Below are 25342 nucleotides of genomic sequence, written 5' to 3' on the forward strand. Positions count from 1 at the left end.
TCTGATTGTATTAAGTAGAGAAAACCACAAAGTAGCTCATAGAACATGCAACAACTTATATGAACCAAAATCACCTTTATTATACAATTGATTACATAATAATTTCAATTTTGTTCTTAAATATATTAGATCTCAAACACTGGTCATTTATGACTGGCTCAGTTGTTGATTATTGCGACTGGCTATCTTTTGTTTATTGTAAACAATTTGGGTTAGATTCAACCTTGTACTTCAAAATGGTTTTATTTTTAGTCATTTTAACTGACAGATTTCTAGTAAACAGGTATAATTAGCTCTTTTGCAATCACATAGCTGTTTATTTAATGGTGCTCAAATTCATCACTGCTTTAAAACGTCTACTGCCATTTTTTTTCTTTTTCAATGTGGTAAGTTGAAACATTTCAAATAGTTTTATACATCCATCACTCAGATAATATTTATTCCCTTTTAAGTGAAAATAAGAAAGTTCGGCTTTTGATATCCTGACATTTAGTATAAATCATTCGGTAAATGAGAGATTATATTTCAAAGTTTGTAAGAATGTTATAATCTCTTCAAATTTAATATTTTTCAACACAAAATTGTCAACTCTTTTCAAGGTTTTAATTTATGTACGCTGAATGATATGGATATGATATGTTGTTACTAGTTTATCTCCAATCCCTGAGTTTGAAAAGCTGCTTTGGAACGAAACCTCTCTTTGCTATCCAATTTTTTTTCATTATTGCTATTGGAACAATTATTTGGGCTCTATACCATTTTAGGGTAATGTTTTTTAAGCAAAAACCCTAGTCCAACTCGGACGCTTATCCTACAAGAGACTGCAATATAGGAGTGGCTAGCACACTAGGAAAACACAAAAGTAACAAATTAGTAGCAATTACAAATCTGACAGATGCTGGCACGCGTGGTTTGTCCGCTGGGGTTTTGAAAGCCAGTAGCTGGGTGAGGGGTATTAACTTGTTGATAACTAAGCATTTCCCTTTCGTACTAAATACTCACGTCGTCGATAACATTAACGTCAGGGTTGTAACCAAGGAAAAAGATCATGACTACAACTCATCGTTAGCTGCATCCGCAATCAAGCTGGTTATGGAACAAAGCATTCCATTAATCTTGTTTGGTAAGTTCAGTTCATTTCAAAAACTACTTCGTGTCGCCGCATATATGCTTCCTTTTATGCTATCTCACGAAAGCCATCTTACCGTAGACGGCAGCATAACGATCCCTGCTGAGCCCGAGCTGACACCGAGCGTCATCGCCAATATCTTGTTCAGAGAGAGTCTCTTAGCACTCAAAGAAGTGATCTCCTTGACAACAAACTCGTCAAATAGAGTAGCCGCTTGTTCTAATAGGCTCGTCTGGTCGTACCAAGCGACTAGTTGAAGTCTGAATTGATTTTGAACACGCAATTGTGTTAGACGGACGTCATAACTTCGTTAAACTGTTCCTGCGGCATACCCAATTAAACAGCCACCATCGGGGCATCAATTACTTACGGTCAAAAACACGGGAACTTTATGCCAGCCTTACACTACGTTCCCCACTCCATTCCATGAAGTTAAATTGCCTCTTGCGCAGAAAGTTCCGTGCGGCAACCATTCAACCCATTATGAAACACCTCCCAAATGAGAGCCTCGCGTACCAGTCTCCTCCCTTCACAAACAGCAGGGTTGATCACTGTGGCCCATTTTATGTTACCGTTAGTCGGAATACTGAGAGGTGGAGATTTCTATTCAATTGACTGGACACCCGTGCTCTCCATGTTGAAGTCGCTCCGTCCATGGACACTATTTTCTGTGTAACGTGAGTGGAGCAGTTCGTCTCCCGCCGTGGTATGTGTAACGTGAGTGGAGCAGTTTATCTCCCGTCGTGGTACTCTTACCGGAGCTGAGACAGAGCTCTTCGAAAGTTTTGAGAAATGGAATACGATCAATATCACTCAGGAAAATTGCGCATACAGGTATAAAGTGGAGGTTCAATCTACCCAGCGCGCCACACCATGTGGCGACTGTTAGTATTTGGTTCGTAGTTTTAAGAGAGTTTGGTATACAATTCTTGGTACACGTTGACTAACATCTGACGTTTTGAACACAAATATTTGTCTAGTTGAATACACATTGAACACACGTACTTTCCAATCCGTCCGACAAAGGCGAAATAAAACCGATCTTTTTGTACTTGGTAACCAAGCTACCAGAATTCCGTCAATCGTTGGAGTTGACGAGTTCAATCATCTTAAGCGGTACGACCGGGCGCAGTCATATGCAAATGCAATTTGGTTGCGTTGCTCAAACAAAATGTACCTGCTCTGAACCGTAGATCTAAGTGGTAGGCGCCGGCCGAGTAGCACCTTAGGACCGGTGACTTAGATTGAATAATTGATGAAAGCAAACCTTGGGGTTACTATCCCCCTGTTTGGATCGAAGACCTCCGGTACGGTTCCGACAGAATCGCACGCTCCGCTGTTGTACACAAGTCGTTCGGATCACTCGTCCGCCCAAAATTCTCTTCCGGACCAGTGAATGCTAACGAGTAAAACAAAAATGAAAAAACTAACAAGCGAGAAAATCTTATTACGTAAATTCTTCATCTAAAGTGCGTCTAAATCTCTGCAAAATTCTTGCAAAACAGAGAACCTTCAATTAACATTATCTTCGTTTTGCCTACTGATAAACTAAATCAACTATGCTCTTTTTAGGATTGAAATTTTTTATGTTTCAGAGACCTATGGGTGACCGATTTGGGCCAAGAATCGGCTCAGAGATAACACTGGCTATAGAATTAAGCTGGAGTTACAATCTTTTCTCACGTGCTTTTGCCTCGATGTTTGAATTGAACGGTTGCTTGTTACCATCATGTCAATACGAAAACAAGATTTGAATTGATTCCTCGAAAGAGTGATTATATGATTTTGTTGTCTTTATGTCTAAATACTAACAAAGTACAGAACTTGTCCAACAATCTGTAAAACACGGTAAGTACAAAAACTCGTCAAAGTGATTACTTTCTCGGATTGCTTCTCCCTTTCTTTCTCGTTTCTCTATCTTTGAAAAAACGACCAAAATTAGTCCAGCTATCATAGTAACTTTAAAATGAAGAAACCAATTTTCATTTGAAGAAGTAAGACTATGGAAGCACCTATTTCCTACCTGAAACAGTTAAATGTCTTAAAATGAGGAAATGAAAATTGGAAAAGGAGACAGTCTTCAAAAGAAAACCTGTTATTTTAGAAAAACAATTTCGTTACATAACATCAAATCAGGAAAAAAATTTTCTCCAATACAGATTGAAAAACAGACAACTTATAGTTCATTACTTCAAGAAAACAGAGAACGGCGACATTAAAACAAAAGAATAAAAGAATGGCAAATTCCAAAGCGGCGAAAAAGCACTAAACCAGTCTGAATGTCATACAAGACTAATGTCTCAATTACTATTCCAAGTCCTATTTTGGGAATTAAAATTTTATCATGGAAAAAATGATGAGATGCCTGCGACCGATTCTTATTTTTTGCGTTCAGGATTGGAAGTGAAAAAATTTGAACAATTTGACAAAACTGAATGGGTCAGATAGAATTTTGCCTACGTTTGAAGAAAATAAGCTTTGATTTTTTAAACTTGTCACGTCCTGCTACCGAATAAAACCTATTTCACAACCAATCCATAGAATATGAGCATGTATGTGTGTGTGTTTGGATCGAAGAACTCCGGTACGGTTCCGACAGAATCGCACGCTCCGCTGTTGTACACACGTCGTCCGGATCACTCGTCAACCCAAAATTTTCTTCCGGACCGGAGAATGCTACCGAGTAAAGCGAAATTAAAGCTCCATTCAGTGAGAAAATTTTATTTATTTAAAGTGCGTCTAAATCTTTGCTAAATTCGTGCAAAACATAGAACCCTGAAATAACAACAATTAGGCAAATTTAAACGTCAAAGTTGTGCCTTGAGTAAAACTGGTGAAAAAGGTGAAAAGTCTATAAAACAATGACTGCCTCAAACTAGTCGCTATTACTGAAGATGAAGGCGACTTATGATAAAAGTGTTGACTACGTAGAAAAACCATTGGGGGACAGCTCTTGATATTTAATTGTTAATATTTAATAAGTTTTGCGATTAAATTTGAAAATGGAAGTAAATTTTTCCTTTTCAAAATAGCAAGCTTCAGAGAAATAACAATGCTTACGGTGCAGACGCGAATGTATAAGAACAACACAAAAAAACAGAAAGCTCTTTTGCAATACCAAGTTTTTTGGAATGCTTGTCGTCAAGTAATATAAAAATAAAAAGGAAAAGCTGTCTGAAAGCGAAGCTACTGACTTTATAATTTCAGTTCAGAACATAATGCCGAACAAGAGCAAATGAAAATATAAGAAATAGAGAAAATTTTGATGGTTCGCTCTTTTTGTGAATTTTTTTTTACTGTTCCTCAATTTTTAGTAAAATTACACACTAATATCAAATATCTCTGCTCAAATCAGAAATTATTGGAATGTTTTCAAACATATATCCAATTTTTTCCAATTTTGCTGTTTTTTAGTAGCCAATTGCTTTGGCGTGAACGTTGGAAACAGGTGAACGTTGGAATTTGAAATGAAATGTATTTGTGGAGAAAAATGATAGATAAATGTTGGCACATTAAGTTGCGAATGAAATGCTCTATTAAAAAAGTTGCGGAGAGTGTACTTTAACTTCGCTTTTGCAAATAGCTTTTATATTTCAGACAACAACAGTAGAGAACTAGAACCCATAGTAAAATTTTGGATAGGAAATTGAGCTTGCAAAAGCGTTATCACTAGACTGAGAGCTCGAATTTAAAAAAACTGCAGAAGCTGAAGAAATTATCTGCCTTTTTTATTCACTTGTTTAGTTTCAGCATCTTCATAGATTCAGCAGTTTCATAAATTAGATTTTGTAGTAAATGGGGGTCCAGTGAGTAACGACTTATAAAAAGATGCGCCCTGGAATTTATCTTACCCATTTAGTACCCTACTCTCCTCGAAAGGCAGCAGTAAAGTAATCAGTTTTCTTAGTTACAGCCTCTAGCCATTCTTTAAAAGCTTCTTTGCACATCGCAATAACACGTTCAATCTTAATTTTCCCATCTTGCTTATTGATATTATTGTTGAATTCGTCGAACGGAAACGTTTGACGAACTACGCACGACGAGACGGAAACCGAACAGAAACGTCGGATGCACTTGATCATGTATATTAGGTTCAGGAAGATATGAATTGTGAGCTTGAACTGAAGCAGGAATGGCAGTGGCTTGATTTGATTTGGCAATGGAAACAGAAATATGCAAACTCGGTTCTTTTGCAACATCTGTAATGTTCTCGGAAGATGATGAAATCACCAAATCTTGAATCAAGTTTTTTGCTCTGTGTTTTTCTCAGTGAACAGCTCGCTCAGTTCACTAGTGTGGAAACTGCATACTGATGGGACGTTCATAAACTCAATTTCTTCGAATTCAGCAGCGGCTACCCTCCCACGATGGTCCTCCTTAAGCTGCTGAGTTTTTCAAGTCTTGCAATTGCGTTTGTTTTTAAAATTCATGACGCTCTCTGGCTATGTGCTGCTTTACTTCGTGTTGTTTTTCAATTTCCTCCCTTTTCAGTTTTAGGATTCCCAAGTCACGCTAAAGTTCGCTTGGTCTTTTTGAGGAAGTCAGATGGAAACCTGTTTTTGAGTGGTTATTGATGATTTGCACCACCATCTCGGGCGAATTGGGATGGAAGCGTCGGGCGAATGAAGCACGACAAGATGGGAAACGTTGAGCGAGGACGGGCTGAGCGGAATTGTTAAGTGAGTAGCGCGGGATGAAATGGTACACCGGATTAGAACGGGCGAGAAACGAGGATGCAACAAGCGAAGAGGCGGGAAGAAATATAGTAGTAGACTACAACCACAAACAGCCAAACAAACTAGCTGTAACTTCAGAACAAGCTTAAGTCGCACTCTAAGAAGGAGGAGAGAAGATACTGCAAAGCAAAGTAGCAGAAGTCATTAGGAGTTTGAATTTATCAACAACAAATTACTTTACGGCAACGCAGAAATATACCACAAAAAGTTGAGGAGGAAGAAAAAGTTACTAGACGTAACTCCAGAAGAAATTTAAGTCACACCCTAGCAGACAGCCATACCTAGACAGCATCAGGGCGTACTACAAAAATTAAACAAGCTACAACGAAATGCTAGCAAACTAGTATGTTTGAAATCACAAAAAGTTGAGCAGTAAATACACAACAAACTCAAGTCACTCCCCAGCGATAAAGAAGAGTAACCAACCAACCAGCATACTAGCAGAAAAAGTTTTATGACATCAAAAACATAATTCATCACAAAACATATAAACTGAGAAAAAAATGGGAGATACAGAAAACGGAAGCAAGGGGAATGGAAGCGGAAAAATTGAATTAAGTTGAGATGCGGTCGAGGCGCACGGAGATGCCTGTTTCAATAAATGGGGAGAGCAAAACGTTTAGTAAAGTGTTTCCGAAGAGAAACAAACCACAAACTCACCCGTAACTCGTGAGCGCACCTCTCCTTTGGCGGAAGCATTAGGTATTTATTCGTCAGACCTTTAGAGGAGGAATTCCAGGCATTGACGACCAGAGCATCTGTCCCCATTGCTTGGAATTCGGGACATAGCAGAGCATGTGTCGTCTGGACCAAACATGTAGTGTAGTCACTCTTTATCTTTAGCTCTGCGATAACAGCTTCAACACTACTCCGTGATGTTATTTCTGTGACTATCACTATACCTATCTTGTTTGAACCATACACAGTATTTCCTACTAGAAGAATCTCATTTCGGATTCTAATTGTACGCAGGGATCTTACATAGTCTTCTCTTCTAATGCTCGTCAACTTTCAGTTAATACAGTGTAGCAGTCATGCCAAGCTCCCTGACTTCTCAACCATACTAACACTGATTTAGTTGCCTACTAACAAGGGTTTGTGGTCGATTAGAGTTCGCTTCGAATAGAGACTTTATTTAGAGTCTAGCCAAATCACTAGTAAATGGTCAAAAATTCATCTTATAGTCTTGATTTCACTTTCGTTTCATTGTTGACTTTCAAATCCGTTAACTTTGACCATCTTTCGCTCATTGGAGACATTTCCAACAGGTCAAAGTCTGCGAGACATGACTACAAGAGCCACTTTTGTTCACAGGTTACCCCAGAACCACTTTTGCTCCCTTCTTTCAAGGGCGCTATTCCAAGCTCTGCCTCAACTCCTTCGTCTCAGGCTCTTGCCTGCGCTGATGAGTATCGGACTGTCAGGAATTCAGAAGCGAATTTGTTTTGAGTACGAGGTGGCTTGCTCAGGGCACAATCCCCAGACTGTCCGCGTAGCTAACTACCGCCAACTGAGCTGGCAGCAGTTACCCGGGGGCGGATCACTTCTACACCCTGGGTTACCAACCCTCCTCAAAAGGTTTTCGCCTCAGCAATGTGCTTCCATGTCCCCCAACGCGTGATTAAACTAAGTCACACCGGCAGTAAGCGTGTGGACTCCAGTAAAAATGCAAAACTAAGAGACATCCAGGTTATCAAAGGTTTTAGTACGTTCCTCCTCCTCGAATGAATGGCGAATACGAAGAGTTTTGCGTCGCTTAGATAGTTTTTTTTGGTCCAGAACGTATGACTAAGGATCGGAGGTTGTTCTTCTTGTGTGCCAGCTTTATAGTAAAAATTTTAGCTCATGCGCAGACTTCTGATGTAATGCTCCACGCTCTTTAAGTAAATTAAGGTCTTTCTGTTCATGTTTAGAGTCTTTCACTATATGGATGGCAACTAGAGTACTAAGCTTGAGCTGATCGTAAATATCAAGATTTCCCTCTCGGGGTCAATACGTTATAACCTATTTGCGCTCCTGATACATTTCAAGCGCTACAATAAGCTGCGAAAGTGTTGAAGGCTTATTGTTGTTGCTGCGACGACGGGACAATGAATTGTTCATCACATCATGCCTTATAACAAGGCGTTTTTATCGTGAACGAAATAACTCAATTGAAATTGAGCAGTTTGTTGTACTTTCAAAGCGTTAGAATTAAAACTCAGACTGGGTTATGCATAAATCCCTTTGCATAACGTTTTCTTGCGGCAAGGTTTTTATGACGTGATGAAGTGAACTGGCAGTTAATATGAAGACCATGTACTTTTTAACAACATAATATTTGTTAGTTTTGCTTTAACTCCAAACCCTAATGAATTTCTATATGGAGATCAAGGAATAATTTTCTCAAGGAGGAGTGCAATTTTGGATTAAATCAGAGTTATCTGATTTGTTGCAGAATTTGAAAAACTTGACGAAACTTGTGTTAGTGCTGATATTATCCCTGCTCACAAATAGGGTGTTGTTGTTGTAATCCCACGTAATCCAGAGCAGGTGAGTGGACTGTGGCTTAGTTCCCGGGTTCGAGACACCAACTATAAAGGTTATAACATTGTATAATCCTTTTTCGAAGAACGAATTCAACTCTTGTTTTTGCATTAGCATGATGGTAATAAGCAACCTATCAATTCAAATATTAAGGCAAAAACACGTCAGAAAAGCTCGGCAACGCTAGCTTATTTTGATAGCCGCTCTGATGGTTGAGCCAATTCTCGGCTCAGATCAGTCACTGATACGTTTTTGAAACAAAGATATTGCGCCCAAAAGGAGCACAATCGATTTAATTTGTTAGTAGGCTCAAAAAACATTGTTATTTGAACGATTCAGGTGTTTTGCACTCATTTTTAAAATTTTATAATTTTCTCGCTGGATGAATTGTTCATTTCGTTTTACTCGGTAACACGGCAATTTAAAATTTATGTCTAAGATCTGCCGAGGTACTTTTTAGGGCAGATGGAACAGAACCGATATTTTTCATTTTTTCCGCTTGAATGTTTTTTCCCATTATCTAAAGTGTTTTCTATCTCCAGTGATTTGTTGATCAATTTTTTTTTGCTTAAACTAAGCTCCAGTTGATAATTTTCCACTTTTCCACTTGTTTTTTACTCAATGTTTTTAGACAACCAAACAGCGACCTTAATGCACTCTTAACTGGTTAAGATTTTTATAATTTGGGATTTTGACAAGTAGCTTTAATGAAAAAAAATGGTTTAATTTGTTTTCTATTTTTTCCCATATATATATATATATATATATATATATATATATATATATCCTGTTTTTCATTCTATTGTTTTTTGTTTAAAAAACATTTCTGATGCATTTGAATTTGGATCGCCCAGATTGGATTCTGAAATGTACAAAATCATTGCTAAGATGTTGTTTGTATCAATAAGCGTTAACTTTTTTGATGAGAAAATTGAACATGTGTAGAATCAGAACTCATTTTGAACAGCAAATCCTCAATCATATTTCCCGTTTGATTAAAATATGATTAAGTTTTCTTATTTTGAACTTTTAATTAGTAGGATTTGACATGTTTAAAACTCCTTCAGTTTTTTTTCGACGGACAATTTGTCGCAAAATTGCACAATAATTACAGACAAATTGTTCACTAGGCTTGAAAAGAATTGTGCCCTTTTGCTTAGTGGTTTTCAGAAGTTTTTAGGATTTTCAATGAGCGAATGTAAGACGGGGCCAGTGAAGGCCACGATATTTTAGAGTTTGTGAGAAGAAAAGCCTTTGGAACAAAGGGAACAAAATTCATTGCTCTAAAAGGAACAGAGGTCATTTAATACAATACATCAACATCGTAAACAATGCTTCTCCGCTTAAGTGTACTCATGTTGTAAATTCCATTTGTCTTATTATGCAGCAAGGAATGCCTCTTTTTGTTTATAATTGTATACCCTGAGTACTGATATCCCTCCCAAATGTAAGAAAATGTTTAAAAATTAAAGACCCTAAAGATATCTTGAGGCACTTGAGCTAAAAAAGGGTTGGTACAATTTACAATCATTAATTAATTGAGATTTCAAAGGCTGTGATATTTGAAAAAAAAATTCCAGGCCTGAAAATATTTTGCACTGAATGAAAATTTTTAATTTGAAACAAAATTCAATAAGTCGGGCGTCAATATTGTTTAATAGTTTGAAAGTTCAGTCATTTCACAATATTTAAATTGCATTACTAGAAAACTGTTAAATTGACTATTGATGGTCTTACTCTCTGTGGGGCTTGGAATATTTTCGAAATTTAGTCAAAGTTTGGCGACGTCACATGAGTTGGATCCTCCTATATCTTGTATCACATGATAGAATTTAACCATTTACATCATAAACAACAGTTGCTAGTTAATTGAATTTCATAGCCCCCCCCCCCCATTTAGTTAATCTTTTCAATTTACAAGTCTTTTGAGTATTTGAGTTAATTAGGATAGAATAGTTTTGCCATTAGCATCTGTTGCTCTTCACTCTTAAAACGAAGCTTTATTTCATAACCGGCTGATCTTATTATCTTTCTGTTCAAATTGACAGTGAGAAGTAATTTGGTACCATTTTCACTTTTTAAATTCCAAGGTGAGTTTGTTCACTCCTAACAATTTCTTCTTGTTATCTTTACTACTTTTTGTAATTTTTAGTGTGCCGGAATTGTAACGATGGTAAGTGCCAGAGAATTCAAAAGAGTTTGTTATTTTTGTAGTTTTTTGTAGATATGAGTTTCTAGCACTTTAGTACAAACAGGTTATAAAGATGGAGTCATAGCCTCGATAAAATTCATGCAATTTGCGTAGACGAATCAAAAGTGCTCATACACAATTTTCAGCACAAAAATTTAAATGTAATCAAGCAATATATCAAGCAAAAGTCTGTAAAATAATTTTAAACATTTGAAATTAGTATTTTAAAAATTTGTCACGAATTATCCGATTTTCATTGTATTTTTGAGATTTTTCAGCTATCTTTTTTCAGCTAATTTTGCAAATTTTTGTGCATTGTTTTTTTATTCAGTTCGAATTGATGAAGGGACACCCATTGCTCAAAGTATTGCTAGAGGTGACCAGATAATTACGTTTCTTATCGTATAAAAGTGTTTTTGTGGACAAAATGACGGAAAATTGATAAACCCTGTAATTTTTTTTCTGGACATTTCTTCCAATTTGTCATTGTTTTTGAGCAATGGAAGAGTTTTTTGCCACGCCTTGCCTATTGCTGGGTGAGTAGTTCGATGGCCTCGATTGCATAGAAAATTTTTTGTTGTTAGGTTCACTTGTATTATCTAAAGAATAAATTGACCTGTCTAATTTTGTCGGTTCTGCTGATTTGTTTTGCTAATTTGTTTCTTTTTTGCTTCTTTTTACTACGTGCTTTAGTAGATACCAGCAAATTAGAATTGGACTTTTGTTCACAGAGAGGACTCTTCGAGTCTTTTCCCGAAATCTTCAGGCTATGCTTTTTTAAACTTGTCTTACCTTCCGATAACGTCTTTGATTTACATAAGTCACTAATTTCACGTTTGATATCTGACTTACCACACACCCAGTTTCTGCTGAATGAAATTTAAATCTATTCACTCTTTGAAATATCCAATGTATTTAAGGTCACTCTCAAATGAGCAAAGTCAATGGAAACCGGATAAACAGATAAAACCCGCACATCAATTTATAGTGCATTGGATGATCAATATTCATTTGAGCGATTGCTAGCCGTTGGTGATTTGCATAGAAATATGAACATTGAAACCTCGAAAAAGTTTGTATTAGAACAGAACTGCACACCAAGTCAGAACTTTTTTTGACATGTTTATAATAAGTCTGTCAGTTTCTTTGTTCTTTTTTCAATTTCGGTTTCAACCTCGATATGCGACAAGAAGTAAACAATGGTTATTTTCCAGCATCTTGCTGCTTATGTCACAGTTTTTTCAGAAAACAAAACATTGAAGATTTTTTTGACATCTTTATAAAAACAAATAATCAAGACAAAAAGAACAGAAAATAGCACTTTGAGGGGTTCATTCTCTTATTTACTAATATGAACTTTTAGCTTTTTAAGGTTTCTTGGTTGTTCAAGGTTTCCAGTGTAATGAGAACAGCAAAAAGGGCTAAAAAGAGTGGAAATTCAAAAACTTTAAACTGAAGACTCTAAAAACTTAAGCAAGGAAAAAGGAAGGAAAATTTTTTGGTTTCATTTTTCTTTGAAATTCAAATATTAGCTTAAGAAATTAGTTCTTCGTAGTTGTTTTGTGGTTTTGTTTAATTGAAACTGAGTCCAATTGAACAACTGTGATTTTCTTGATGCACAGGACAAGTAAAAGAAACAGTTTTTTCTAGAGAAGAAAAAGACTAAACAAAATTGAACTAGTTCGTTCATCTTTATGATCTTCCATCTGATCGTTTCTCTGGCTTCCTGAACTAAACATTTGTTGTGCAAATTAGGGTTGCTATGTTTTAGGCTATTCGATTCAACTCAGGCTGCGTTTGAACTTCACAAAATCTTTCTCGATTTAAGAGGAAGAACATTTTTTTTTCAAATAATTTTATTTATCAATTTCTAAAGGACTCACGTTAGGCCATTTCCCACCGTTCATTTTGAACATTTAAAATACATCAAATTCCTACATTTGCAGAAATATTAGAAATTGGAACCGAACCAGAGAACAGAACAAGAGAATCTTTGTTTTTGAGAAAGAAAGAAAAGGATTTTTTTCTATTTTCTGTTCTTTATTCTTGGTTTTTCAAATGTATTTCTAATGTGAGGCTTCAACTGGGTTAAAGTTGACTATTCGTTTCAGCAAACTGAAAATATTAGGCACTCGATAGTATATTTTTGCTTTCATAAGAAAACAAATTACTCAAATCAGAAAACTTTTGGAAATCTAAGTTTTCCTAGAAATGTCTATAAAGTCAGTCTATTCATTATAACCCTCCGCCCTTGTTTTTGCGGTGTTTAGTTTGACAACAAAATAGCCGAAGTAGTTCTCTAAGGGTCTTTCAAAAACATAAGAAAAGAACCTTTTGAGGAGAGAACAAAAAATTGTTTTTTTTCGACTTTAGACACCTAAGTTCTCATCGATGTTTTTGTTGTCCAGTTGGAAAAAATTGGGTCAAAAATCCAATTGAACAAAACATCTATAGGATTTTTTTCGATAAAATTAATTCAATTTTTACAGAAGGTAAAAAAATTGATGGTAAAGTAGAAAAATTTTCTTCATTGCTGCAAAATGCCTCCCACAATCATGTACTCCAAGTAACTAAAGGTTTCATTTGACTGTTGGTTTGACTGACATATAGAAAATTGGTAACATCATCCGAAGAAATCGTTATAGAACAAAAGAGGAAAAAATTAGTTTTTTCCGCTATTCGGATCTTCTCATTTTGTGCTTGGTTGACTCTTAAACATACTTTCTCTTTTTGATCCAAAATTAGTTGAAACATGAAATCACCATTCACCACAATCCACCAGCATGAATTAATTTATATAAAAAGGTCAGTTGTTCAATAAGTTCAAATTTTTTTTCTTCAATTAACGTGAAACTTGAATCCCTTTTTTTGTTTCCTTTAAATTGTACAAAATTCACATCTGTACGAATATGGGACCCATAAAGTACAAATAAACTAAAATTAACTTCTCACCAAAAAAACTTGAGATACTATTTGGCTCCAATTTTCTATTTCGTTTTTTTTTCGTTTTTTTGAACTTTAAGTTTCTGTGAAAACTATCTTTCATTGGAAAAAAATTGACAACAAATGTTAATCGTTAGCTCAAGAATAATTTTGGCACTGATGTTTTAACTTTTTGAAACATTGTAGTTTAAGCGAAAATGATCGGTGATAATTGAAGTCATGAAAGAGAGAATAATTATCCTTGTTTTCCAACTTATTACATATTGGCACAGATTTTATGTCCATTTTCTCCATTGGTTTGTGATAACGCCTTCAATATTCTTCGCATTGCAATTTCTTTATCTTAAAAAATTCAAAGATGAAATGGTTACAAATGCAAATTGGAAATTGTTCAGTTAAAAATGCAACGCAGATAAAATCCTTGATGATTTTCTCAATAGTTGTCTTGAAAAAAAATGAAAACTTTGAACTGTTTCTTCTAAGCATTCGTGGAACCAACGCTTCTGTTTTTAAATGATTAAGTTCTGAGTCAAGTATATTATTCCAGATTTCTTCAGTGCATATTATGAATAACTATTATTTTCCTTAAAAACTGACAATAGCTGAGCAATCAAAACTTGTTTCTATCGAAAAAAGGTCGACAGTTAATCTGATCGTGATTGAAAGCATAAAATAGCACTTGTCAATTATCCAACAAAATCCGCAAAGTATTAGCAGGATTCAGCATGATGTTTAAAAATAATATCATAAATGAAAATTAAGGAAAGGTTGCGTGAAACCGAGCATCTTAGTGTCTACAGTTAATATTTTGTTGCATGGTATCTACCCTTTCAACAATTTGTTAGAGCTTAATATTGATTGTAATGTTTTACAGATCAGTTTATTTGTTGAAAGTAACACGCTAACAGAAATCGAGTTCTTTCATGAGTATCAGTAGAAACTACAGAACGTTCTTCCTTTAAAATTTCTCTTTTTGTCAACATTGGAAATGTTTGGCTATTATTAATAAGCATTCAAAGGTTTTTGACGATAAAACAGCAAAATAAAGGAAATTGAGGGAGCATTTTTAAGTCTGCCTTTTTGAAATTTAGTCAAACTAAAAATTTAATACATTGCAGTTGCTAGTTATAATCTAAAAAGGTGATCGATGATTCTCTATTAGTGTGCCAGCTCCACAAATTCTTGCCAAAACAAAGCCTTTTGAAATTATGAACCCTTTTTTAGAAATAAGTAGCAAGATTTTTATTGCTTTATGTGCCTGCACAGCAGTATGTGCCTGTAGAGATGTGCATAATTTTTGTAATCAAAGACATCAGAAAAATATTCGTTTGTGTGTTGCGAAAAGATCCTGACAAAAAATAAGTGGAAGCATTAAAAATTTAGTAATTTCTTATGAAAGTTAGTAATTGGAAGCGTCTGGTATTAAATAACTTTTGTTTGGAATATAGACAACATGAGCTGTACCTGTTTGCCACTATTTTTAGGTTAAAATTTTTCTTTTCAAACGGTAATAAAAGCTATTATTGCGGTGGAAACAAATCGAAAAGCCTCCATGGTTATCAAATCGAATAATTTATTTGTTAGCTAAACGCAATCAATCTCACAAAACCTGGAAAAGGGCAAAAACTGAGGCGAATCTACAAAAGTTTAAACAGCTTCGTGCGAAAGTCGAAAAAGAGATTAAAATAGCAAAGAAACGTTTTTATTTTAAAAAGTTCAAAAAATGTATTGGTGAATCGAGACAGAAATTTACTGCTAAGTATTTAGGTGTGTTGTTGGATAATAGGTTAAGGTTTATGGATCATATTGCTACGGTACGTAACAAGTTGCGAGTACAATGTAGAATAGTTAGTAAGTTGATACATCTTGTTCCTAAGAAACTTTTGCTCCGGTATTATCAGACAAACTTGAGGTCAAAATTACAATATGGATTGTTAATCTACGGCTCTACATCAAAAAGTTTATTAAGCCGTATTTTGATTTTGCAGACAAAAATAATTCGACTGATTTACTTCATAAAAAATGAGGAAAGTGTCCAACAGCTCATGGAATCAATAGGTATTCTTACAGAGCATGAGCTTTATGCTTATGAGCTGCTTACTTTTGTGCTAAGATCAACCTCCGGGTTGCATTCTGGAGATTATTTGAATAATATGCATCAGTTTAGGTCTAAAACACGTACAACAAGAAGTACACACAAGTGTTTACTAATTATCCCACCAACAAATAATAAAATTATCCCACCAACAACAATAAATTCTTTATGGCAAAGACAGTCTCTTTCGTATAGAGGTGCTAAACTCTTCAATTTATTGGTTGATAATGATATTATTAGTCAACAAATAAGTTTAAATGATCAAAACTACCAATGTTTTGCTCATATATTACGGGATAACTGTATATCAGGAAATAGGGAACTTTTTTATTTTATTTTCGAATAGTAGTAAAAAAAAACATAACTCAACATAAAAGTGGCGTGGTACTAGCTTTGCTGCTTTTGTTGCTTGATTTATCCAGGGGCAGAATCTAGTGATCATCGGTGCTCCGTTATCTGTCCTCTCTCTGTGTTCTAGCTATATATATCACTGAAAATATATAACTCGAGAGAAATGAATTCTTCTTCTTCTTCTTCTTCTTCTTCTTCTTCTTCTTCTTCTTCTCCTTCTTCTTCTTCTTTGAAATGATTTGTTTTTTAATCGTAGCCTCTACGGCGACATGAAAGGTGTAGAAAGAGAAGCATTGAAAAAGTTCACTCTTGAAATTATCTTTCCATTTAGCTTAGTTGGTGTTTTTTTAACAGTGACTCCAAAATAAAAAGTTCCCGATGGCATATAGTAGGCTGTATATATTGGGAGAGGAGGACGAGAGGAAGGATTCGGAGACATTTTCACACTTTGCCCCTCCCAAAGAATTCTTAAGTTAAAAAACATTTTCAGTGTTGGGAATGACAATAGCGGACAAAAGTGGTCATTTCAAGTGTGTAAGGGGGTTACGATTTAAAGGAAGGGAGGCTGTCTAAAGATAAGTTTGAACAAACAACTGATTAATATCTCAGCATTATTAGACTAAATGTCGTTTGGTTGACCTGCTTTATTATCTGCAACTTCTGCAACCAGTCCCTGTACTATACTTAATTGTGTATTCTCTTTGACACATTCGACAACTTCTCTTACTCAGAGGGTAAAAGTTGTCCATCAAAGCAGTAGAGAGAGATTCAAGGTCAATTGTTAATCAGTTCCACTTTGAGGCTAGATTGTGTTTGTTGTGAACACATGTTGTGATGATCATATAAGAATGAACAGATCACTGCTGATGTCTGCTCAATTCTGATTGGATGGTTGGTGGGATTAATTGGTGAATTGATAAAAGAGTGATTGTTTGCTGTACCTGCAGTTTATTGTAAATAAAGGGTCTCTTCCATTATTCTTGATAAGGAACAACAAAAATGAAGCCTGTTCTAAAAATAGAAACATCCACAAACACCTAATACTGCAAATGTGCTCAAATGAACAATAATTTAGAGGAATACTCCTTCACTCCTGGTTAACTATTGGTGTATTTTAGTTACTTAAATAGTTCATCACTAGTTAGTTCAACTTTTTATCATCTACAATTTGAATGCCCCGATTGTTGTCAAAAAATCTGCAATGAAATGTCTAAGTTGCTACCCTGAAGATTATTGTCACGCCATATTTATCTTGCTCCGAGCTACTAAAAGCGGCGTGTATGTATTATCATAATTTCATTACAAATTAAAGCCTTTATAATTCTATAGCACAGTTGTGGAAGTAACAAAAATTGAAGTAAAGTGATATAATGAATTGACTTAAACAGCCACTCTGATAATTTCTCAGAAAATAGTCTTAAAAAATGTCTTTTTGAGCCATCTGAATATTTTGAATCCTGACTGTTGTTGTCGAAACATTTTAAAAACGGCTCTAATTGATAGTCGCAAGAATGGTTAATAGAGTTAATATAAACTTAAAATGACAATTTTTTATTTGATAACCATTTAATTTAATGTTTTGGGACTTATCATGCGTTTTGTTCTACCTAATATTGTTTTTCCTTTTGCAGAATTAAAACAGTACCTGGAATCCTCCTATCGATTTGACCATCCAGTGACACGACCCTCGATTACATAATATCTCAATTACATAACAACCCGTTATTGCAATTAGTGTCTTGTTATCTTTCTGGTCTTTTGTCAGTTTATTTCTATCCTTGTGTAGATTGTTGTTACTCCTCATTTTATATATCTTGGAATGATCTGTTAGATTATAACTTCAATTAGAATTGCATTAGTCTGCAGAAATCAATAATTACTTGTAAAATATCGATTGGCACACATCATACTGTCTATTTTGGATCAGACTGCTATGAGTAATAGTTATTACGTGGTTATTACAATTATGACACAATATGAAACTAACAGAAGAATAACAAACGAGAGATAGAACGCACAAGGAAGAAAAGGTCAATTCAACTAAAACAAGTGAAATTCATCTGCAGAAGAGGTCACTAATCACACACATTCCAATACATTCCTGGCCCGGGTCAGCCCAACTGTAGTATCACACAAAGTACACGCTGAGATTATTTCACTGCAGATGAAGTAATAACACCCTTCTCGTGTCAAGGTCAACTCGTGTTAAGTTTGACAGCAGTGATGACATGTATTGTGTGCATGTATCAATAGTGACCCTATTTTTTGATCACATTTGGCATTTTGATTGATGAATGACTACTCAATTTGTACAATTGAATTGAGATCAGCAAACACACCTCACTCACTCTTCACCCTATCTCCTTCTAAATTTAGACCACAAAATAACTTCTTATCAATTACAAATTCACCACCTCATTATTTGGCGCCCAATTAATGCCCAGAATAAAGCACCACTTTTCGGACGCAACATTCTCAGAAAAGGTCACGGAAAGAGTTGTGAACAATCGGATTTTATGAGAATTTCAGGTAAGAATTCGGAAATGTTTAATTTTCTCCACTTTTCAAAAAAACGATTAAATCAGTTTTGGACAATCGATATATTCATCGTAGAGATTTGTGAGTGGTCATTAAAAAGCACGTACATCCTAGAATATGGAATTAAAAAGCTTTTTTCGAATTTTTTTATTACAGGGAGCTATCGAGGTTTAAAATTTTGTAAATATTCGACAGTTTTTATTCACATTTTCCGTAATTTTTGATAAATTTTGGCTCAATTTTGCTAATATAATTCAAAATAAATAAAAATTGTTAATGGTAGAAGGTTATTGTTACCGTTAGAGATAGAAGAGCGTTGCTGAATTGTTTGATTGGTAATTTTTTTAGCTAAAAAATTTGTTAAAGTTTTCAAAATTCAGACATTTTTCATCAAAAATTGCACAAAATATGCTTTTTTGGTCCACTTTGTTTAAGTATGCCAAAATTGGAGACCACTGACACAGTCACCGTAATATCCAAAAGAGAGCCAGTTGAAATCCGGTGCCCTATAAAATCTTCTGGAAATGAAATTTTGCCGTGCTTTTTGCAAACTTTACTCGATAATTAAAAATGCATCACTCTGTCTTTGATTTTTGAAAATTTTCAATTGACAATTGGTCTAATTCGCTAACATTTGAAATATTTAGTTGGTTTGGTAGAGGCGCGTCAAAATCAGGGATAGGTTTGATATCATCATGGATTCTTTTCTCCGTGCTTTTATTGTTTTTTTTTATGTTGATTACTGACAAAATTGTTAATTCGCGGCTACAATAATCACAGCTCTCGTTTACGTAAAGAGGAGGCCAAATGTGGATATAGTATGTTTTCCGTGAACCTAACAGTTTTTATGGCTGTGAAGAAGAGTTTTGATCAATTTTAACTGAATTCCTTTGGGTTACCGTCAATTGTTATTTTTTTTTGCTGACTGATTACTAATTGGAGGAAGTCAATGATCAAAATAGTTTTTCAAGAGTTGTAGGTGAACCTCTACAATGCATTTGGCTGCTAATTGATGTGTCTTATGACATTGAATGTAATTGTTTCAAGATAATTTCACTGATTTTTTGAACTTGTCATTTTTTTGTCTTATTTCTGTCAACTTTCAGCTTATTATCAGTAAATACAGGTCAAACTTTCTTCTTTTTTTCAAGTTAGACATAAGTGATTTTTTTGGTGGATGTTTTAAAAAAAACGGCTTCTTGGTTTTGGTACAAAAGTTTGTGATTTTCGTTTCTTTGTTAATTGTCACATTACTTAACAATCTAACAGAAAAAACCCATAAAAATTTTGTAATTAAATATATTTTTTTTGTTTTCATAGCTTGCGGCTTTTAGGACTGACACACCGCTCTCATGCAGAATTTGGTATAAGTTTTTTGTTTTTGCTCTGTATTTGTTGTTAACTTTTGTTGTCGTATGCCAAATATTGGGTAATAAAAGGTTTAATGGGCCAACTATTGATATATAATTGAACTTAATATCTGTTAATAATATATAGCTAATGGTTTTGGTGACTTCCAAATTATTTTTTTTTCAATAAATCAAAAGTATTCTTCAACTTATTCTATTTTGTTCTGATTTTCGTTTTTTTTTCGTTTTCTCCCATTTTGTATCTGTTTCGTAATTTCGCATCGTTATTGAGAGATGTAGTTAAATTTTGTTGTTGAACCAAATTTTAATATTTCTGTTGATTAAAGTCTTTGAATGGTGTCCTTAAGGATTAGACAATTTGTTTCAAAAGTTTGTGACTTTTAGGTACTTTTCAATTTTTGTGGTTGTTTTTGTTGTCTTTTTAGAATAGTCGTTTTACAAAAAGACTTTGGTGTTCAATGGGGACGCAAGTTTCCCAGGGTTAATATTTTATTAATGAAATGGCTTCAACACTGATTTCGTGATTTTTTTTTGTAATTTTTTTTTAGTTTTGCTGGTGTTTTATGTTATTTTATAGATTTATCATTTAGTGTCCTTAATAGCAAGCGCTATTAGTTTTTCAAGAAATTGCAAAATAAACTGTCTCCTTTTTTATTTGAAAAATTATGTTGACCATGTATATTGGAAAAATTTGTTTTTAAGAAAAAACAATGGAAACTTCTGAGCTTTGCCAATCATATTTATGTTTACTTTTAGCTTTGTATCTCTATAGACAATTCACATCACTTATCTATTGAACTAAAACCCACTCTTTATAAAAGTTTTGTTTTCCTCAATTGGTCTTTGTTCTTGGTAAAAAGAGTTTTTAGAAAATAATAATGATTTTCGCATATTCGCCCATTTTCGTAGTTTTATGTTTTCTTTTCTTTACGAAAATTGCAATGAAACATTGTTAATGTCCGTAATGTTTAATTGGTTGGGGCAACGTTTTTGTGGAAATTTTCAATTTTTGAATTTTCTCTTTTTACCTGTTTTTAGTTTTTTTGTAGTCGTATGACATATCCTGGATAATGAAAGGTCTCACTCACCCTCTATCGAAGAATAAATTAATCTCTCAATAATTTCAGTTGATACATGCTGTTTCTCGTCAGGTTGACATTAATTCCGTTTCTTTAAAGCAACTTTTTAGTAAACTTTGCTCGTTTTTCTTGTCGACTTGTTACCAAGTCACATTGGGAAAAGTCACATGGTTTTTGCTAATGAAGTACAGGTTTATCTTCTTTAGTATCAGTTTTATCTGATGCCATTTTGATTTGGTTATTAATAGTTTTAAAAAATGGACTTTGGCTGTAGTTAATATTTGTATTTATTTGATTTTACCGCCGTCTTTTCTGGTAGTCATATTAATGACAGGTCTCGTCGGCCCTCTAAGATAGATTGTTTTATTCATTTAGTAGTTTGTTGAACGATATGTTATTTTTTTTATTTCTTCCTCATTTGGATGACAATTAAGTGAAAAATGTAGTTGAGGGGGGCGAACGCACATTACCGAGCCTCCGTGTTAATTGACAACTATGCTCAGATATCAGCGCCCAAATCAAATAGTTGAAACTCGATCCACATTTTAAAAGCTATTTTCAAGAAAACTAGTTTTATGTCATTTGTGGGGAAATTGTTTGTTAGTGAAACTATCATTAAGATAAACCTATTTTGAAAGTTTGGCATATGGTTTCTCAAATTACAAAATTAACATTATGGAGTTGAGATTTTGTGAGATATATGTATTACGAAATTCTTTTATCAATCAAATGAAAACTGAAATGAACTATTGCAAATTCTATCGAAGTCCTTAAACATTCGATTTCATGGTTTTCGCCGATTCTATTTTTTGTTGGAAACTGTTAGTGATAATCCTAGCACGACTTTGGTGAGTAAAGGTCTTAGCAGATTCTTCTGCAGTTTTCCAGACTGGAAAACAACTAGTATTCTTCAAAAGATATTGTGTCAAAATTACTGTAGATTACAACTGATAGGAAATTATATGTTTTTTGACTTTCTGATGCTCAAGCTGTCAGAGAATTGAAGTCAATACTTTTCGTGCCAGCTGAACTGAAATTTGTCTCTAAAAAAGTAAATTTGAATCATTTTGGTGCTCATGAATTCAAAGCATTTGCATGCCCTTACACTCTTCTAGATCAGCAAAAATAATATTAATAATAAAATAATAATATATAGGGTTATTAGTTGTGTTAGCAACTCAATTTTTTGCTGGTCTGGATAAAAGATATGCAAATGCCTTGATTTCTAAGCACAAAAATGATTCAACATTTCAGTTCAGCTGGGATGAAAATTCTTCCTTAAATTATTGGGATGTAACACCTTTTAGGGATCTTTGTATGATGAACTGAATATTAGGGTCGAGTTGCAAATAACAGCCTTCAGTTGAAATCAAGATAGCTCTCCGATTGATTACTTTCTATCTCAGTAACATGTGTATTGTTAAAAACTGGGAATTAAATCCCTTTTTGCTTTGTCTTGGAATATCAAAGTATTTTGGACGTTTGGTGGTAATGTACTTCGAACTTGATTCGGAAATTTGTTGATATTAACAAGCAGATGAAATTGTGAAAACGTCAAATCCTATGATCTGGCTAACAGAAACTTCCCTGTTCAAAAATTTTTCCGGCATTTTTCAAACAATTTTTTCAAGTGCCTTTGTATAACCATATCAACTGTTCAACGTGCACAGACATTTAAGAACGTTCATTAAGCTATTGATATGAGATTTTTTATTAGTTTTTATAACATTTTTCACATGGAGAAATAAAGAACTCCGGATTTGACTAATATAGTTTGAAGAGAATCTATGTGAAAATAGCCATTCCCTATTCGCTGACCAAATTTGTCGCAAATTGGACCAAGTGGCTTTAGTTGATGTAAGTTATGTTAATATATTAAGTTTTGTTGATCAATGCAAAGCTGTAAGCTAAGTAGAGCCATGTTGAGGTGCCTTTTTTACAATTCAGAGAATTTCAATTGTTCTAGTGCGCTGTATGTGACATACGAAACGGATTAATAGAACTGAGAGAATTGAAATTTGATAACATTACTTCGTGCACTCGGCGGATCCGCTGTAGATGCAGTACACTTCTTAGTTTTTCATTTAATTATTTGTTTAGATTTTTGTTTTTCTGCTGTTTCAATGAAATTTATAAAATTTATTCATTAACTTTTGTACCCTTTAAAAGATAATTCAGGTCTTTTACTACTAGTGCTACTACTAATAAAAGTTTTTTTTGGATTTTGCCCATCATTTAGTTGCTTTTATTGTGCGGTGGCTTAGTTTCATTAATGACTGGTGTCATTGACTGTCTAATGAGGCGAGTTTACAAATTTTGAAATAATTCAATTCGTATCTAACGGTTCTAACTACTTGGACGCCACTTGATTTCACGAAACGATTGATCTTTTGGATATTACCATTTTCTTTGTTGTTCTTGTTGTCCTATCGCTCAATTTCAGTATTTAAAGGTCTCGTTTGGATCTCTAATAAGGCGTAACTGATTCTTTTCTATGTTTCCAGCTAGTTGTTATTATTTTTCTCTTGCATCATCATTTGCTTTTAAAAAAACTTTAGATTGTTGACTTGATCTGTTGTTAATTGTTTCGTGTTCCGGTAACTGACCTATAAAAAGATTATATATGCTTTCAAGCTGTGGACAGCCTGGTAGTTGTCAGCGATTTCAGTTGGTTGTTTTAATGGCTGTGGTGCCACTTATTTTGAAAAATATTCGCAAATTTCGATTTTTTTTTCCAAATGTGTGTTGTCTTCCTACCATGTTTCTTATTGGTTTTCTGCGGAATTGTTGTTCGCTGTCTAAACTTCCATAGTTGAAACTTTTTTGTGCGACGTTATAGCACCTAACATCCACGATCTTTTAAAAAAGGGAGAAAGTTTGCTTTAGATTTCATAAAGTTTTGATTATTTACGTGTAAGTATTGTAATATGATTTGTTTACTTTCAAAAGCCGGTATTCTAATGAGGTTGATTTCCAAGTCTTTTTATGTGAACTCGTTGAATTATAATTCATGGTTTGTCCCGCTACACGTTTTTGGGGTCGTCTGGTGTTTTTTTTGTTTGAAAATTTTTTTCGCGTCATTGAATTATGTCTTGCTACCTTTTTTCAAAACAATATATATTGCATTAGCAACTCCACCAACTCAAATCTATTTGTTGCTGTCTATATTCTACTATTAATCATGGTGTACTATTATTCATGGTGTTCCACAAGGAACTGTGATAGGACCTCTTATTTTTCTGTTAGAGGTCAACGATTTTTCTGAAAAACTGGAAGGTGAAAACGATATTGTTCTATTTGCGGATGACATCAGTATTGTATGCAGATTTGAAATTAATGAAAATATTCCACAAAAAACTAGAAAATTATAAGAAAAAAAACAGAAAATACCTGACAGAGAATCAACTCTCTTTAAATGACGATAAAACAGAGATGTTTTTCTTTACAAATCGTACTAATTCGGATCCAGAGTTTACTTTTAAAAGTGAAGTTATCAAACCAGCTCAAGTTTTTCGTTATCTGGGAGAACCATTGATTCAAACCTAACCTTTCGATTTCACCTGAACTCAGTTTTGAGCAAAATGGCTAATGCAATTCGTTCTTTGTATCTTGTAAGAAATCAAATACCTTTGAAAGTAAGAATTAATGTTTCCAAGTCAGTTGTACTCTCTCATCTTTCGTTCAGTGGAATATTCCTTCAAATTCTTACAACTAAAAACATAAACCGCATAAATTGTCAATTTATCTGGGGAATAAAAGTTTGTTTTTGACCACTACTCTGATTAAGGATTGTATCCTGCCAGCCGAATGGTTCATCTCGAAATTTAGCTTAATTAAGCTACAAGTAGATTTAAGACACTGGGAAACATCCGAAAATTTTTTAAATGTTTACTAGTCGCCATTACTTTATAAAGAACAAAAGAACAAATCGAATTTTTCTAAAAAAGAGAAGGAAAACGAAGTGGAGTAACAAATCTTTGATCTTGAAAAGCGTTCAAAAATGGAACGAATTGCCCTCTTCAATAAGAACTTTCAACTGTAAAACTTGCTTTAAAATGATTTAACCGAGTTGTTTCTCGATCAGCACAAGAAAGTACCCGTTAATAGACAAATAGGAGCCTTCAAATCCTATTTTTACCTATAAGAACGATCAGTCACAATTTTAAGATTTTTATATTGATAACATTATTGAGTAATTTGTGAAACAATTCAAAGCATGTAGATGTCTAACCTGAGGGTTATAGCGTGAATAATCAACGTGTTTCAACAAAAAGAACATAACATGAGTTATTCCAGCAATCTGTCGGTTATTTTTTTGGATTGAGACTCTTTACAAATCGTTAGGCCAATTGAATTGGTAGTCAGCCATGACTAACTAACTCTC

At 34.2% G+C, this 25342-nt stretch overlaps 1 protein-coding gene across 4 annotated transcripts in view; it reads left to right on the forward strand.

Annotated features, from left to right (window-relative positions):
• The window catches only part of LOC142352028 (uncharacterized), an 85468-nt gene that overhangs the window by 17854 nt on the left and 42272 nt on the right, over positions 1-25342 (forward strand). For 2 of the 4 annotated variants that reach the window (XM_075404365.1, XM_075404366.1), the window contains exon 2: positions 17603-18500. The exons of 1 other annotated variant lie outside the window; for it this stretch is intronic. The gene's annotated coding sequence lies outside the window, so the exon portion shown is untranslated. Of the gene's footprint in view, positions 1-237; positions 387-17602; positions 18501-25342 lie in introns of those variants that run through there. One more of the 4 variants, XM_075404367.1, reaches the window with a different exon arrangement.

The sequence above is a fragment of the Convolutriloba macropyga genome, chromosome 13, assembly GCF_964194025.1.
Source record: "Convolutriloba macropyga chromosome 13, txConMacr16.3, whole genome shotgun sequence".
NCBI classification, from domain to species: domain Eukaryota; kingdom Metazoa; phylum Xenacoelomorpha; order Acoela; family Convolutidae; genus Convolutriloba; species Convolutriloba macropyga.